Source organism: Castor canadensis, chromosome 5, assembly GCF_047511655.1.
Source record: "Castor canadensis chromosome 5, mCasCan1.hap1v2, whole genome shotgun sequence".
NCBI classification, from domain to species: Eukaryota; Metazoa; Chordata; class Mammalia; order Rodentia; family Castoridae; genus Castor; species Castor canadensis.
Genome location: NC_133390.1, coordinates 16507081 through 16519384, shown reverse-complemented (window position 1 = coordinate 16519384; position 12304 = coordinate 16507081). Strand labels below are relative to the sequence as shown.

Below are 12304 nucleotides of genomic sequence, written 5' to 3'. Positions count from 1 at the left end.
TACTAAACAAGCAAAAATGTCTTCTTTTTTTTTTTTTACAACGACAGAGAACAGGAAGGCAAAACAGGTCCTGTCTGGGGGGTTGGTACCAGTGTGGGGAGAAGGATATAAGAAAAAGTTGTAAGAGGGTTAACATGGTGAAAATATTATGCATACTGGTATGTAAATAGAAAAATGAGATCTGTTGAAACTACTCCAGTAATGAGGAATGGAGGGATAGAGGTGATGATGGAGGGGGTGAATGCAACTATGATATATTGTAATAACTTTTGTAAATGTCACACTGTACCCCCAGTACAACAATAATAAAAGAAATTCAACTCACAGCAGTGATCTCTGTGATTTGATTTTCCTGCAAAGTATTTTCAAGTTTTGATATTAGTATTAGGCTGACCTTATTTATAAAACAAGTTGTATATAAATTCTTATTCTTTGTTAACTTAGAAATATGTATAAATTTGAGTTTTATTTCTTTGGTGTTAGATAGAATTCGGCAGTGTAACTCTCTCAGGCTGGAGCTTTGTTCACTATTTATTCTCATACCGTATTTACTGAACATCTTGTAAATGCCAAATAAATGCTAGAAATCAGATTGTATGTACTCTCTATCTTCACAAACTCTATAGTCTAGTGGGGAGTGTGGCTATTAAGTATGGATGTAGAATCCAGTATGTTTGGTATAATCATAAGAAGACAATATGCTTCAAGAAATCCTTTATAAAACAAAATGTAAAACAGAATTTAATTAAACATAGAGAAAAAGGAAAGAGTTTCTAGTCAAACAGAAAGCCGAAGAAAAATTTCAGAAACAAGAGATATTGAAGTACAGACTAAAAAGTTAAATAAGGGGAAAAATTAATTCAGTATTACCACATGTAGATTACAAAAAGGACAGAAAGCAATATGAAATGATACTGGATAAGTATACATCCTCAACTTATGGAGTGCCCATAAGTCACAAAAACATCTGACATGTTCCTAAATGGAATATGTAGCTATTGTAGCATTCTAGGTAAAAGAAAGTAATTAGATTTGCATTTATCCATAGTCATTTTGGCTTCACCATATAGAATGCAGTGACCAAAAGCACAACTGGAAGGAAGGAGGTAATTTGAAAGTCTGTTGCAATGGTCTGTACAAAGATGATAGTAGTCTGATCAAGATATAACAATGGGGCTGTAGAAAAGCAGATAATGTAGGGCTGGGTTGGTGGTACATGTCTGCTACCCTAGTTATTCTGAAGGTGGAGACAAGATAGCACTTCAAGGCCAGGCCACACAAAGACCCTATCTGAAAACAAACTAAGGGAGTGACTCAAGAGTTAGAGCACTCGACTAGCCATTGTGAGGCCCTGAGTTCAATCCTCAGCACTACAGCAACATAAACAAAAACAAAAAACAACAAAAGATAAGAGAAAAGATAAAAAAGAAAAGAAGAGATGAGTACTGGTTCAACTTTATAATTAGAATTACCAAGTAAGGAAATGACTTCTAGATTTCTGGCATAGGTAACTAGACAGATATAGTTGACAAACACAGGAGATGAGAAACACAGGAGAAAAGCTTTTTTAGTGAGAGTGTTATTTTGGGGCAAGATGAATTTGAGGAGGCTCTATATTACCAAGCAGAAAAACAATATCGTATGTCAGCCTGCATAGCTCCTGCTGAGTTGGAACAGGTAGCTTTACTCTTATGCCAAAAAGAAATGCTTACTTTTATAGGTACTGACAAAACAAAAGTGATTACTTGTGTCTGAACTGTTTTCTCCAGACTTTTGGGAAGCAAAAAATTCAGATGGATCAAATACCGGTCCAAAAGTAATTAAAAGATTTGATCATAAAATCTAAAGTAGGTAAGATGAAAAATAAGAAAATAGATTTCATACATTTTAAGTTCAAGGAAAGTTGAGTCAGGGTTACACTGTGTGCAGATTACACAGAAACTTCCAAGAGAACAGGTTGCTGTTCAAACAGTGATGCGTTTTTCAGGAACATATCACCCAGTCCTGACACTGTAACTGAATTTTGAAAGATGAGAGAAAAAAAGACAATCATGTAGAGGGAGAGGAACAGACATGAGCCTTGAGATCATAGCACTTCTGATAATGCCTTTGTAATCGAAGGTATGTGCTTTCATCTTTATGGAATTGCAGGTCCCTTCATGTCCCGTGATGGAGCTCAGTCTTCTCTCTTCACCCAACACAGACTCCCTCTAGCCTGAAAGTGGGGGTAAATGATAAGGGCTCTATCACTAAACCATGCATCATTTCATGAGTGAAAGCACAATGTGGTGATTTGTCCCCAAATCAGATTATCAAATTACTCCTTAATAAAGACATGAAAAATATTTTCAAGATGATTTCATACCCAGCAGCTCATAGAGCCCCATTGATTATCTCACTGCCAGAAAAATTCCAAATCTTTTGACCCCAGATCTTCTTGACTTATCTACTAAGTCCCATATTTAAGAGAGGAATGCTTCTACAAAGTTTGATCACCAGTCATAAAGATCTTGAGAAAAGAAAAAGATTCCTCACAACAATAGCTTCCTATAGAAAAGTTTAAGATAATGCAGCAGGATTCATTGTGTAGGTGTGTGACAACCCTAAGGGTGAACTAAATCCTTTTTTGGTCTTTTAATTTTTGTAGTGAATACAGAAAGAAAAGGAAAATCCTTCTTTCTGGGAAACAGCTTCAAAGGGTAAGCAATACTGTCTTTGCTTAGCAAATAGTCATTCTGGAAAATAGCATTAAGAGTATCATGCAAACCGATTTCTAAGTGGCTTTGGGCAACATATTTACATTTTTAGCTTTTGAGTTTGCATTTTCTTTTTGTTATTTTTTATGCTAAGTTTGTCAACTGGTTGGAATTTGTAATTTATGACTCTGCAGCAATCCAAAGTTCTTTATCCTCAAGTGATCCTTTTCCCATGAAAGCTTATGTTACATGATAAAAACATCTTAAAAGTTAGTTATATTTCAGAACGAGTATATGATGTTTCTAAGTACAGTCTTCTTTGTGTAGTATCTCAATTTTTTAAAAGATCTTTAATAATATGAACTAGGAAAAATGCTAAAGAGTTAATGGATGAAATGTCAAATCCTTAGGATATCTTACAGATTTAGGGTAGGGTCTACAACTATAATTTTTAAAATAAAGAGAACTTTAAAATGAGGACAAAAAGAGAAAACTTGTCATTTTCAATTAGGACTTTGGTTAGGAGGGTAAAATAAGATAGCACTTTCCACTGGGATATTTATTTTTTATGCAAAAATATATCATCCACTTGTTGGTCAATTATTGTATGTTTTCAAAGGAATCTCTTAATCAGGGAATTCCTATCCTATGATTCCTGTCCAAGCAGTCATGTTTTTATATGTCTCTGTGGAATGGTGTGATAATGTAGATAGACACTGGTCCTTTTTATTTGAGAGAAACTATTAAATATAAGAAGCTCTGTAAGAAAGTTAAGTTAAATCTGACTAAGAGAAGGACAGAGAGAGAGAAGGAAAGAGAGAGAGAGATTCTTTCTGGCACTTAACAGATACTTCATATAATGTTAATGTTTTAAAAAAATATAAACAATGTCAATTACAATTTCTAACAAAATGTTTACAGTCGGTTTCAGAGTGAAAAACAAGCAGCTAAATAGATAACTTAACCTGAGGTATAGGGCATATTTTTGTGAGGATTTATCAGTTAAATGTCTAGTCGAATTGAAGGTACACAAATACACATGAAGTTTTACTGACCATCATTCAGTTGTGCTTTACTTGAGTAAGTTATAGTGCTTTATTTTTTGTGCAATCCAAAAGTTTTAATTTAATTTTTAAAATTGTTAATATATTTGGTTGGCATAAAATAGCTTTTTTATATACCTTGTGTAGCCTATGACTTGTTTTTAAACCTTTTAGGGTAAAATGAAAATGTGATTTCAGGGTTACAATTGTAACATGAAAGCAGAAGCCAAATATTTACCAAAGCTATAGAAAACTGCACCTGCTTTAAGCTTTAAGCTACTCATATTATTTCTATCTCAAAAGTGCTTATTTCTTATGTTACACTTGCTTTGATCACTGAGAAAGTGATTTTGCATGTTAGTAGCATTTTTCCAAATTAAAAAATATATATACAAGAGAATGTGGGAGTTTTACAATGAACCATAGGCAGCTTTTCGTATTTGCATTGCTAAGATTGTGTTGAAGAAAATCCCATATCCTATTTGTCACTGGAGAAAGTGTGTCCCCTGGAGCACTAAGTTGTCCAAAATTTTAAACTTTGTAATTTGGCCTTTCTTGACAACCATACAGAACAGCTATGGGTTCTTCCATGTGGTGTCTAGCCTGACCATGTAAACATACACCAAATTTCCTTACCAGCCAGTCAGAGCATGGCAATGCCCAACTTCTAGTGTGGAAGTGAAAATAGGAGATGTCTGGACTTGGGATTTCCATGAGCTATAATTAAGTCTATACCACAGAAAACTGAACGGAGCCCAAAGTCTGCTGAAAAGGTGAGTAGAAGAGCTGTTGGGACTGAGAGAATCTTGTGTGGTGTGTGAACAAAATCTACATTTTTGGCTATCAATAAATAACTACTTTGCTTCTCTGTCATGAATATTAATGGGAATGAGTCTCCTTCTAGGACTGGGAACTTAAATATTTGAGACCAAATATGTGATACTCAGCTCTGATGCCAATTAATTGTATTTTCGAAAGGAGAATTATCAATTTTTAATTACATCAGCATTCATGTAATACCATACGCTTACTCACTTTTGTGACAGATTGCATAGAATGGCCTGTCATGCTCTTGCTAATGTAACCTTTATATTTCTTCCACTGCATGTGCTGATATGGTGACCTGGTGCTCTCTCTACCCTTACCCATTACAGGAAGGTAGACCATGTGACATAAAAGCAATAAAATATAGCTGAAAAGATACCATAAACTTTTTCAGTTTTGGTCATAAACTTGTTTGACATTTTCACACCTTGATCTCTTGAGATGTTTGCTGTCAGTCATCATGCTGGGCAGAAGTACAAATTAGGCTTTTAATTTGGCTCCAGTATTTTAGACTAGATTTCTTCTAACTACACTGAGTAAATTCGAGTCTAATTTAAATAGATTAGACTTCTAAGTAGACTATAGTATTTTATCCCTTTTCTTTTTTATCTTTCAACAAAACTAGATTGGAGATGATGTGTTATGCAGCAATAGCAATTGAAACATCCCTTACTCAAATGTAGTTTTATATTATTTCTTCCAATGAAATGTTTTTATTAGATGTTTCTAACTTTAACTACATGTAATAGTGTTTCAGATAAGCTCAACTTGCTGTCTATTGACCATTGATCATATGGCAAGGAAAATGTTATATGTGTCAATTTGTTTCTGTTTGGTTTTCTTTAAAAATGTTTTGACCTTACCATTGTAACATGCTTCAATAATATAATGCATAGATTACTTAAAAGTAAAGATTATCATTGATATTTTTTAAACTAATAGATTGCTAGTGCACAGCACAGCATGTGCACATTGTAAGTGATCAATAAATATTCAATGAGTAAGTGAATGCACAGACATTTTAATATATTTTAGAAATATATATGTTACCATAATTAAGACACAGAACATTTCCATCACTTAAAAAATAAACAATTCCCCTACATCACATTGTGGTTTATCCTTTTGTGACTTATTCAAGCCTTAACAATGCTCTATTTTCTGTCCACATAGTTTTGTCTTTTTCAGAATATCATATAATGGAAGAATTTTTCTATGGAGCCATTAGTCTAGTTTATTTCAATTAGTATATTTGTGTTTCGGGAATGCAGTTATTGATTTTTTAAATTCTCTTTTATGCAAGTGCCATAATTTATAAATCATTCCTTATTGATCAACATTTAGGTTTAATTTTGGGTAATTATGAATACAACTGGCATCAATATCTATGTATACATATTCATACAAACATGTGTCTTTATTTTTCTTTCATATCTACCTAGGAAGGTTTTGAGGTGAATGGATGTTTAGTTTTATAAGAAACTCAAGATCTGCAAATAAAGAAGCAACTAACCACAGGAAGAATGGGAGAACAACTCAAAGCACATACTCCTGATTCCCCACCCCGAAGTCTCCATGCACTCTGCGGTTAAGTCCTGCTTCCCAGTACACACAGGAACATGGAGCTCTGTGCTCCCCCCTACTACAGGACCTGCTAACTTCACCCTAAAATGCCAGGAGACCCATGGCTCCTGCTGCTCCATGGGTAACAGGAGGCTTGGTTCTCCCAGGAAGGCAACAGTGTCACTGAACTGGGCTCCCAGCCAGGAATGAGGCCCCAGAACTCCTACTCCCTGTAAAACTGGTTCTCCCAAGCCAGCAGCAGTTGCTGTGGCTCCTGGTAGTTGGCACCAGAAAGTAGGCCTGAGGGCTCCCACTGCCTGCAGGCTCGGCTCTTCCCAAGCCAGCAGTAGTGTCACTGTATTGCACTTTCTAAGCGGCCCACAGGCTTCATTCCACATGCCTGCAGAAGCTACCGTGGCTCCTGTTGCCTGGTGCCAGCAAGCAGGCCTCTGCGCTATTGCTGCCTGCAGACTTGGATCCCCCATGCCTGCAGCAGCTGCCTGGAAGTCCACAGCACAATGCAAGTAGACCCCAGGGCCTCTGCTGCCTTGTGAGCACCAGAGGATTCAAACCCACTGGCTTTGCTGCCACATGGGTACCCTCAACTTGCTACTCAGTGCATAGAGCCAGCCACCACACACCTAAGTGAACCCCAGGCTCCAGGCTTTGCTATTCTGCTGGTGCCAGCAGGCTTCCCTCCTTACAGAGCATGGAGACCCAGCCCTCTACACTGTCCTGACAGCAAGAGAGCCCTCACTCCCCCATCTAAGAGTGAGAATGCCAGATTCCCCACTGAGGGGAGGAAAGCTATAACCTGCTACTCTGCAGGTGGCATCAGAAACCCTGTTTTCTCCAAGGTACACAAAAACCCAGCATTTCACACTGTCCCTCCCTGCAGGAGAGTCACTCCTATCCAAGAGCTGGAATTTCTGCTCCTCCACTGAGTGGCAATCTGCTACTCTGTTGGTGCTAGGAGGCCTGTCCCCCACAGTGCACAGAGAGGCAGCACTCCCCACTGTGACTGCAGGAGAGTCCCCACCACCATCAAGGAGTGGGAACTTCAGGTCCCCTTGAGAAAACAGGTAATCTGCACCACAAAAAGAACCTTGCAAAAGGTAACATTTCCTCTCTGAGGAAAACTGCTGGAGCTCAAGGAGAAAAAAACTCAACATCCCAACTACAGGGGCATAAGGAATTAAAACATTAACCAAAACCAAAAAACAATAGTAAAAATGATTAGCAGCCTCAAAGAAGAAACACAAAAGCTAGTATTTGATCTCCAAGAGGACATGAATAAACAATTAAATGATCTCAAAGAGAATACAAAAAAAAAAAAAACAGATAAATGAAATTAAGAAGACTATCTGGGATATGAAAGAGGAAATCAATAAAGATATGGAAACACTGAAAAATAAAATTAAAAAAATAAACAACTCAATATCCCAAATAAATATTTCAATCGAAAGTTTGGTGAACAGTGGAGAGAAATGAAAATAGAGTACCAGGAATGGAAGAAAAGGAGAGTAATTAGACCAAACAGTAAAAGACCATGAAAGAATGCTAAGAAAATACAAATGGAACATACAAGATATCTGTGACACTATGAAAAAAACCAAACCTACAAATCATTGCCAGCAAGGTCAGGGGTTCGAAGGGAACTGACCGACCCTCTGTCTGGTGAGTGGTGGGGAGGCTGACGGTGCAGAGAGAAAAACACTCCGGGGATTGCTTCAGAGCCAAGTCTGATTTTATTTCTGCAAAGCAAGCATATATATGTGCTGTATGGGCTAATCAGGGATCAGCTACGTGGACCATTCAGGGGAGGTCACAAAGCTCAGTGATCCAGATAAACCGGAAGAGACAGGCACCCAGTGCCATCTTGTCATCAGCAACCACATCCTGCAAGCCTGCAAGCAGGGCTATGTGATCTAGGTTTGCCTAGATCACTAGTGGTCTCGCACATGAGCCAGAAACACATGGGGCCATTTCTCTTCTACAGTTTTCCCCTCTAACTGTGCCAAAGAAACCTCCGCCAGTAGGGCCATTTTGGTCTCCACCTGATGTAGCCGAGAAGTAAGCCTAGTGGAGATAAAATGGAGCAATCTAAACATCAGGATAAACATAGTTAAAGGAATCAAGTTGTAGGGGTTAACTAATTTGGACCATAGTGATGAGACATGATTAATAAAGCCCTGAAAAAAATCTCTGTACCCTTACAGCATCTTTAAGATTAAAGCAAGTTGAATTAATTTTTATAACTTGTTGTGTTGGATTATATAGTGTAGCTCTAAATTTGACATCCCAGGATTCCTTCATAAGATGTTACTGGTTGAAGCTACTGGGACTCAGATCCATGGTATGGTTCTCCCCCAGATTGTGCAGTGATGATAGCAAACATGAAAATGGCAATCACAGATGCTGAGGGGTTTGTCTCATGGCCTGCTTGAGTGGCCTGCTCAGCCATCCTTTGACATAGGTGTTTTACAGATCCCCATGTTATGTCTGGGGCCTTGTTATTCCCTCTCCAATGCTGTCGCTTCCTTGGTGGACTGATATGTTGGAGCCTTTCTCGAATCCGAGGTTCCTTGGGGTGTACAGGGTCTGATGAGATGGCTGGGGATCCAAATCGGCTGGGGTTCATTTTCTGGAAAGACACAAGCATAACCTCGACCATTCATTACCAAAGGGTCAGGGTCCCTCACCTGTCCGGTAAGGGGTCCTTCCATTGGACAAAAGGATGAGGTGTCTGTGGGGCCAAAGTTCCCCAATGGCACACCACAGGAGAAGTGGGCCCCTCTTCACCCTGTAATGTTGTGAAAGTTAAGAAATTTAAAGTGATTAAGGCTTACTTATTTGTACTGTGGGTGTTGGGGGTGTTTATTCCTCCCTCTGTTTTCGTAGTAAGCCTTTTAATTCTTGATGAGCCCTTTCTTTTATTCCCTGTCCTTGAGGATTATATGGAATACCAGTAATATGTTTAAAGGAGTATTTGGCACAAAAGTCCTTGCATTGATGGCTAGTGTAAGCTGGCCCATTGTCTGTTTTTATTTTGTGTGGGACTCCCATAACCAAGAAGCAGTTGAGGCAATGTTGAATAGTATGTTTTGTTTTTTCCCCAGGCAAAGGGGTAATCATGATATATTTAGAGTATTTAGCTATAGTAACACCTAGGTATTTTTGTTTGCCAAAAGGACTGTAATGGGTGACATCCATTTGCCATAAGGCATTGGCCTTGACACCCCTAGGGTTTACTCCCATTCCTTGTAGAGGTCCAATGTGTGCCAAAGGGGCACTCTTATGGCAGTCTCTAATTATGGCTTTATATTGGGCATGTATTAAGCAAGGGAAGAGAGTTTGAAGATTTTTTGATGATTGATGAAAAACATTGTGGAGTCTCTGTGCTTGGTGAAGAGGTGAAGCAACTTGTATCTGAGTCAGTCTATCTGCTAGGGCATTTCCTGCAGCGAGGGGTCCAGGTAGCCAGTATGGGCCCTGTATAAACACAAGATGTTTTTGGTGTTCAAGGAGTGTTTGTATAGAACCTAATTTTCTATCTAAGGCTAGAGTTAAATTCACCTTTAAATAGGTGCCGGATGGAATTCTATGCAGCCATGAAGAAGAACGAAATGTTATCATTTGCTGGTAAATGGATGGAATTGGAGAACATCATTCTGAGTGAGGTTAGCTTGGCCCAAAAGACCAAAAATCATATGTTCTCCCTTATATGTGGACATTAGATCAAGGGCAAACACAACAAGGGGATTGGACTATGAGCACATGATAAAAGCGAGGGCACACAAGGGAGGGGTGAGGATAGGTAAGACAACTAAAAAACTAGCTAGCATGTGTTGCCCTTAATGCAGAGAAACTAAAGCAGATACCTTAAAGCAACTGAGGCCAATAGGAAAAGGGGAACAGGAACTAGAGAAAAGGTTAGATCAAAAAGAATTAACCTAGAAGGTAACACCCATGCACAAGAAATCAATGTGAGTCAATGCCCTGTATAGCTATCCTTATCTCAACCAGCAAAACCCCTTGTTCCTTCCTATTATTGCTTATACTCTCTCTACAACAAAATTAGAAATAAGGGCAAAATAGTTTCTGCTGGGTATTGAGGGGGGTGGAGAGGGAGGGGGTGGAGTGGGTGGTAAAGGAGGGGGTGGGGGCAGGGGGGAGAAATGAACCAAGCCTTGTATGCACATATGAATAATAAAAGAAAAATGAAAAATAAATAAATAAATAAATAAATAGGTGCCAGGCAATTTGGGTAATATTTGAGCACAATATACACTATCTGTTAAGACATTAATGGGCTTGGGTTTAAGGACCATTTCTAATGCTGTTCTAGTAACTGAGGTGATGCAGGGTCCAAGATGTGGACTTGTGTTTGTGGCTTATTGCTGTCAGGAGCATAGGCCACTATGCCCATTCCACTTCGAGCACTAGCATCTGTGAACACCAGCATAGCCTGGGGGATAGGTTGTGACACCACCACTGAAGGTGGATGGAGAGGAAGCAAGACTAAAGCCTGTAAAGAAGGACCAGTAGGTAGTTGGTGAGTTATAGTACCAGGATATTCCCCCAAGGCTACTTGCACTTCAGTACTGAATTCTAACATTTTACTTAAAGTTTCCTTTGGACGTGGAATCACCAGTTGATCTGGTTCCTGTCTCACAGCCTGTATAGTAGCCCTGCGTGTTTTTATTACAGCCTCTGCCACCAAAGTAGGCACTGGGTGTGTTTTTGCTGCCGAGAGGGTTGTAAATGGACCCGTTCTAATATCCCATTATGGGGTTGCCACAGAACCCCAGTGGGTAATCTTGGAGTTGGAAATATAATACCCCATAAGGCCAGCTTAGGGTCATATTGTTTCAAGAGAATATCTTGCATGGTCTTTTGTACAAGATTAAAGGAGTAACAGGCTTGAGGAGTTACTACTTGTAGTGAATTGAGTTCAGTGCTTCCACGAAGCAAATCAAACAGGGGTTGTAATTGAGCAGAGGGGATCCCTAAGCCTTGTCTAAGCCAATTTATGGCTCCCAGAAGTTTATGAAGTTCATTGAGGGTCATTTTATCTTTAATTGTAAGTTTGGGAGGTCGCATAGTGAGGCCTCCAGGTAACAACGTACCTCCAAGAAATTGGAAAGGATATTGACTTTGAATTTTATCATTGGCCACTTGTAGCCGGAATTTGTTTAGTCTGTTAATTACTTGAGGGAACAGATGAGTTAATTGTGTAGCATCGGGGTGGCTAAGTAAAATGTCATCCATATAATGAATTATAGAGAGGGGCGGGAGGCCTAAAAAGGGCTGTAAGGCTTGTGAAACATATATTTGGCACAAGGTGGGACTGTTTTTCATGACCTGTGGCAAAACTGTCCACTGATATTGGGCACAGGGTGTTGCATTATTATTGGTAGGCACTGAAAAGACAAATCTTTCCTGATCTTTTGGATGTAAGGGTATGGTAAAGAAATAATCCTTGAGATCCAAAATCCTAATAGCATAATCAGCTGGGACAAAATTTATCCATGGGAGACCTGGCTGTGTGGTCCCCATATTTTTCATGGTGCAGCTGATTTCTCAGCGGTCCTGTAACAACCTCCAGTGGCCTGCAGCCCACTTTTGAATGACAAAAACAGGAGTATTCCATGCACTCGTTGAATACTCAAGATGGCCCTTGTCAAACTGTTCTTTAACTAATATCTTTAACCAAGTTAGCTCTTCGTTAGTTAGGGGCCACTGTTCCACCCACACTGGTTCATTATTATGCCATTCTAGCAGTATGGGGAAAAGCATCAGAACAGTGGCCTCTAGAATTGGGAGCGTGGCCATCCTTCCTCAAATCCTTGATGTGTGCTTCCTAAAGTATTTTGGTCTTCTATCATGTCCTCATAAAAGGCCTTATTATCAGTAGTAATCACCGCCCCAACAGAGCCCAAGTAGTCCCATCCAAAAAGATTGTTAGGTAACCCAACACTAGAGGGCAAAATGTCCCTTTTCTCCATCACAATCCTCCCAAGTTATGGGGTGTCTTACTTGGCTACTGGGGGTGTAGCCTGCCACTCCTAGAACAGGTTATGCTCAATGGCGAGTCTTGTGGGACTTTCTCTTTCCTGAGTCAGCTAACATCAGCCCCAGTATCAATCATGCCCTTGAAGACTTTTCCATTTATGC

General features: G+C 39.2%; 1 long non-coding RNA gene across 9 annotated transcripts in view; it reads left to right on the top strand.

Moving 5' to 3' along the window:
* The window catches only part of LOC141423210 (uncharacterized), a 171074-nt gene extending 160835 nt beyond the window's left edge, over positions 1-10239 (top strand). For 8 of the 9 annotated variants that reach the window (XR_012447888.1, XR_012447882.1, XR_012447884.1 and 5 more), the window contains 3 exons: positions 2648-2699; positions 4379-4512; positions 6007-10239. This is a non-coding gene — a long non-coding RNA (uncharacterized lncRNA). The remainder of the gene's footprint in view (positions 1-2647; positions 2700-4378; positions 4513-6006) is intronic. The other variant, XR_012447890.1, reaches the window with a different exon arrangement.
* The last annotated feature ends 2065 nt before the right edge of the window (positions 10240-12304 follow it).